Raw genomic sequence first — 5,343 nt, 5'->3', positions numbered from 1 at the left:
AAGGTTTCTTTTACCCTCAGCATTTCCTGAATCCAGGAGTCTATCTAGAAAACCGCTTCTCTACAGGCATCACTTTATCCCCCTCTTACATTTAATCCCTACAGTCGCCGCCTTTGTTCCCTGGCCAACACCCATTTTCTTGATGGCACTGTTTACACTACAGGACCCCAGAGCGGCACAGAGTTCCCGTGAAAAAGCCCGCAGAAGGCCCCGCGCACAAAACGTGCTGGTCAGTCTGGGGTTGTGAAGGGCCCACAGCCCCTGCTGGGGTGCAGGCCTTCTAGAAGACACACGGAGAGGGCAGCGGGCCTCCACTTGTTCCAACCACACAGGGACGAGAGAGCCAAATGGGAAGGGGTTATAACTTATTCATGATGAACGTCGAAAATAGCTATGTTATAACTAATTCACAGCCACCACGTGATGACTGGGGTGCTATTTCTTCATATTCTAAAATTATTACCCTTATTTCCACAGGCTTTGTGTGGCGCTGAAAGAGAGGTCTGCTTTTGATTGCCCAGGAACATAGAACTTTCCCATTTTTAAATGCTGAGACCATCTACCAAAGATAGTCCATTCCCTTTAGTCTAAGAAATGTGGCTTAGGGATACTTTAAAACACTGTGCACACGCGTGCGGTCGCAGTGCATTGTGGTTTGGATCTCCGCCAGGCTCCGTGAAGGGGCAGAGTGAGATACCTGCAGCACACATGGAGTGCGTGAGTTCCCGTGTGAAAGGGCGACAGACGTTAGTCGGGCAAGGGAGGTGGGAGGCGGTTTGCCAAGAGCAACCCAGACAGCGGGAACAGGCGCCTGGCCTTGTGTCAGGAGGGATGTGGCAGATACGAGGGGGTGGGGAAAGGACGCCGTGTTGATGGAGCAGAGACCAGAGGGTACCCCGCCGGGGGCAGGCCAACCAGGCAGGGCCTCGGGGAATGCAGGACCTCCTCCCAAGAGTATCGGAGTGACACTGGAGGGATGTGACAGGTCAGAGTTGTTTGAAAATGAGACTGTGTGCAAGCTGGGAGTCTGAGCACAGGAGAGCCCTTAAAGAAAAAGGGTCGGATTTTCAGAAAGGGCAAGGATGGGTCTGGCTTTGCTTCCTCTGCACTTGAACATAGAGCTGCTTCCAGAGCTGGCTGCTGCGCCGATGGGCTGCTTTGTGCCTGGAACAGCCTGGAGTTGATGTGCCCCAGCGGGCCCTATCAGCTCTGGACAGGAAGGGGAGAGTGCACCCTGCCTGTGGAGCAGGCCGCCTGCCGGGACCCAGGGGGTCCAGACACACGGACACAGGGGTGCCTTACTGTCTTCACATCTCACGGTGCCCTGTAAAGGCACTGGCCGGGCCTAGAATTCCCCACCTCCATCTCACTTAGAACTTCCTGGAAAATGCTGCTGCTATAAGAGAGAGGCTCATTCGTGAGTCTGTGCGCTGTAGGTGACGGCATGACTCTGTCCTCTGGACGCAGGGGTGTGGCGGGTGGCTGCATCCCATCCTGACCTTGGCGCTCAGCTAGACGACCATGCATCCCCTCCTGGGGCCGAGCCTAGTGCTGGGCACCATCTTCATTTTTCCTCTGGGGTTTCCAAGTATGAGAGAGTTGAAGTACACATTCTGAAAGCATCTGAATTTCTGCATGCAGTGAAATCAGCCCAGCACTCCAGAGCCTCCCACCAAGCCTGAGCACCGGAAGAAGATGCAGACCCAGGCGCAGCGTTTCCTTTCTGTCAGCTCGTTTCTGTAGAATGAGTTCATGCGTGTCCTCGAGGGGCCTGGTGAGAACAAATGGCATTTAAGGGGCAGGAAAGCACCGTGTGCTCAGACAGGTGAAGAGAATCCATAAATAAAAGCACTGAGTCATCACTGATGCTGTCGTGCCCTGAGGGGAGGAGAGAGCATCACTTCTGAATTGAGCGAGACTCCAGCTACCGACAGGTCATTTGTCCTCCTGCTACCACAGTGCTCGGTGGGGTCGCGGTCCTCAGTCTCTCTCGCCATCACTAGGAAACATAGTTAATATTCCCCCCGGCCCTGGGAAGCTGTCTAGGCCAGGTCTTCAGAGCCATCTCCACAGAATTTGGAATGGAAAGCTTTTTGCCAGTGTTAAGTTTCTGAACACACAGCATAAACTGGAAATTAACAGAAGCGCAATACCTGGTGAATTCACCAGAAAATATGCATGTGTGGCCTCCCCTCCAGTCACAGTCAAGGTGACTACTCGGTAGGCCTGCTCGCCACGCCGTGGCCGTGGCTTCAGCTGGAGCCCTTTGGGCAAGCCGTACACGGTCACGGGAGCATGTCTGCTGGCTGCTGCTGCGGGCCCTGGAAATGACAGCCACTCGGAGCCCCAACATCCCCGCTGCAGGGCCGCGCCTCCCGGAGAAAGGGACCCACTTGGCAGCGCTGCCCGTGGTTTAGCAAATAACTGTAAAATTGCCGAAGGCACCCAGCAGCGCCCAGAAATCAATTGGATTGCCTGGAGACAGAAAGCTGGGGACAAACAGCGTGCCATCTGCAGCGTGTGCCCTGTGACACAGAAGAGTGCGCTGTTTTGCAAGCGGCCCTCTCGACGTCGCCCTCGGTTACTGTCTGGCTCACGCGGGTGAATGCTGCTGCTCAGGCAGGGTGAGTTATGCATCTGCTGTGGACGCGGCATCTTCACCTCCATCCGGCATGTGGGCCCTCTCCGGGGTGGGTCACAAACGCTAGTTCATGTCTCTGGACCGATTCCTTTTTTTCCTCCAGACTCTCTACCTCTCTCAGCCAGGTCTCCGTGGACTGAAGACTCCATGGCAGCTTACTGGAAGGATCACAAAATTAGTGTGATTGTGGGCCATCAATAGCTGAAGATAAAAACTAAAAGCGTCATTTCCTTTCAGCTGCGGCCACTCTGCTGTCCCAGGAAGTCGGTGGGGAGGTTATCCCTTCGAGCTGATGAGGAAATACTTGAGTGACGTGGCTACCCCGTGGAAGTGTGATTTGTTTCCTAGGGCCTCGATGGCCAGGTCTCATTTGTGTGCACCCTCACAGCTGTGGAATGCCCCCTACAGACACATCTCCTCGTAGAGGAGAGGAACTTTGGAAGGGGGCCTAGCAGTCAGATGGGAAATGATGACGTGGCAAAATTCTCGCTTCCAATGTGTGCCATCTGTGCTCACCTGCCAGGGTCCCACATCACCTCATCCTTCGCTTCCTGTCCACCCAGCACCTCTTCTTACCAAGACAGTCCACCTGTGAGAAACAAAAAGGACGCTTTATTTCTATAGTGACCAGAGTGGGATTGATGCAGTACAGGATCATTACAATTCCAAATAGCCCACTCACTGTGGACGCTCATTCAGATCATGTTGAAATGTGTTACAAATGAAATTTAATATGACACCATGGTTGGCTTGAAGTGGATGCTGTCTCTGTACTTCCCTCCCTGCCCTCTACAGCCAGTATAGAAGCAAGTATTTATCTTCAGGACCAGACACACCTCGTTTGGTACTGTCGGTGTGGTACACAACGGGTGTGCAATCTCGTTTTGCGTAGGTGTTAGTATATCAGGTTTCCTCTGAGTGAGGCGTGCCTGGAAATCAAGCATCCAGGTTGGAAGCTCATGGAAGCAAGTATGGCCAGCCATGAAGGCCCTCTGCTCCTCTGGAGCCACACCTGCCCCTGGTGGGCCGGCCACCAGATGCTGCAGAAGGGCCCCTGCGCACCCAGCACTTCTCTAGGCTTAGGGTGCGGTGCTGGAAAAGCCTGTGTTTGTGTGTGGGGGGGTGAGGGGTGGTGGGGGGACCACTTATATAATACCATTGTCTCAAAGACAGTTAACTAAGATGTGGACAGGGCATGATGCGCTGGTGCTGTGGGGGCGCGTGACCTCGCCTAGCCTGGGCACCAGAGGGCTTCTAAGAGGAGGTGACCTTTTGCTGAGACCTACTGGAGAAGTGGATGTTCACTCACAGAAAAGGTAGGCAGAAGAGAAGGACTCAGAAGAGTGTTCTGGGCAGAGCAGGGGCCCGTGAGCAGATGCCGTGGTAGAAAAGTGTGGGCGGGCACAGGGGCAGGAGAAGGCAGAGCGGGCAGAGGGACGGGGCCCAGCCTAATCTCCGAGCAGTGGGGACACAGGCTGTTACCAGTCTTGTTTTTTTCAATCACTCTGGTTACCACGTGGAGGGTGGAAGAGAGGAGGAGTCTGCAGTGACTCAGGTGACGATGAGGGTGACGGGTGCAGGCAGTGGAGGTGTGGAAGACTGAGTGGGTTTGAGAAATACTGTTGAAGCAGGACCCACAGACTTGGTGATGAACTGGATGTCAGTGACAGGCAACATGCCAGCCTCGAGACCGGCTCCTGTGCGAGCAGCGGGGTGGGTAGCGACAGTGCTTGCTGAGGGGGTAGGACCATCGATATTCCTAGGTCGGTTCTTTATCCTTCTCAACCCACCAAGTGCTGGATCAAATGAAAAGTCTTCCTTCTCTTCAATAGCAAGCCTCTAAAATATGGGCTCTGCTATTTCCATTAACCAGAAAAATCTCAGATTTGAGTCCGTCCTTTCAGAGTCATGGCAGAGCATCTCATCCATGTCGCATGTCCAAGATCCATTTCCCATCCTAGGAACTGACATTGCTGGTGAGGTGAGGAAGCGCACCCCAGAACTACTCAGAGCCGCTGCGTAGAAGTAGGTCTCTCGTCTACCAGATCAAGACGCAGTCCTGGGCTTTCCTTCATCTGATGCTGAGGCTCTTCATTGCTCTCCTTTGTGAGACAAGGAGCCGGACTGAAGGGGGTGCCTTGCTCTACCGGTTCACTGACTGACCTGTGTGGTCGGCAGGAGGGGCTCACGGTTAGGTCCGCACCAGCCTCCCGAGGCCGTGGAGCAGACTGCCCGTGGGGCTCAGGTGACCGCAGAGGCGGATGCCTGGGGTAACGGACGGGGCGCTGTGCTGCTGGGACTCAGCAGGCACCGTGTCTGTAAAGACCCGTTGTTTCTAAGCTACAGACTGTGAGCAATTACTTGTTCAGAAGTCCTGTAATTGTGCTGTTTTTAGCTTAATGAGGACGTTCTCATAAAGTAGTTTTATATACATGCATATGTATACGTATGTGTGTGTTTGTGTGTGTGTATATATATATATATATATATATAATAGTTGTTGGGTACCATCAAGTAGATTCCGACTCATAGCAACCCTACAGGACAGAGCAGAACTGTCCCGTGTGGTTTTCTAGGCTGTAAGCTTTACGGGAGCAGATTGCCAGGTCTTTTCTCCTGCAGAGCCGCTGGGTGGGTTGGAATTACCAACCTTTCAGTTAGTAGCCAGCCGCTTAACTGTACCACCAGGGCTACACACACAC

Source organism: Trichechus manatus, unplaced genomic scaffold (genome assembly GCF_000243295.1).
Source record: "Trichechus manatus latirostris isolate Lorelei unplaced genomic scaffold, TriManLat1.0 scaffold00131, whole genome shotgun sequence".
NCBI lineage: Eukaryota > Metazoa > Chordata > Mammalia > Sirenia > Trichechidae > Trichechus > Trichechus manatus.
This window is presented reverse-complemented; position numbering follows the sequence as displayed.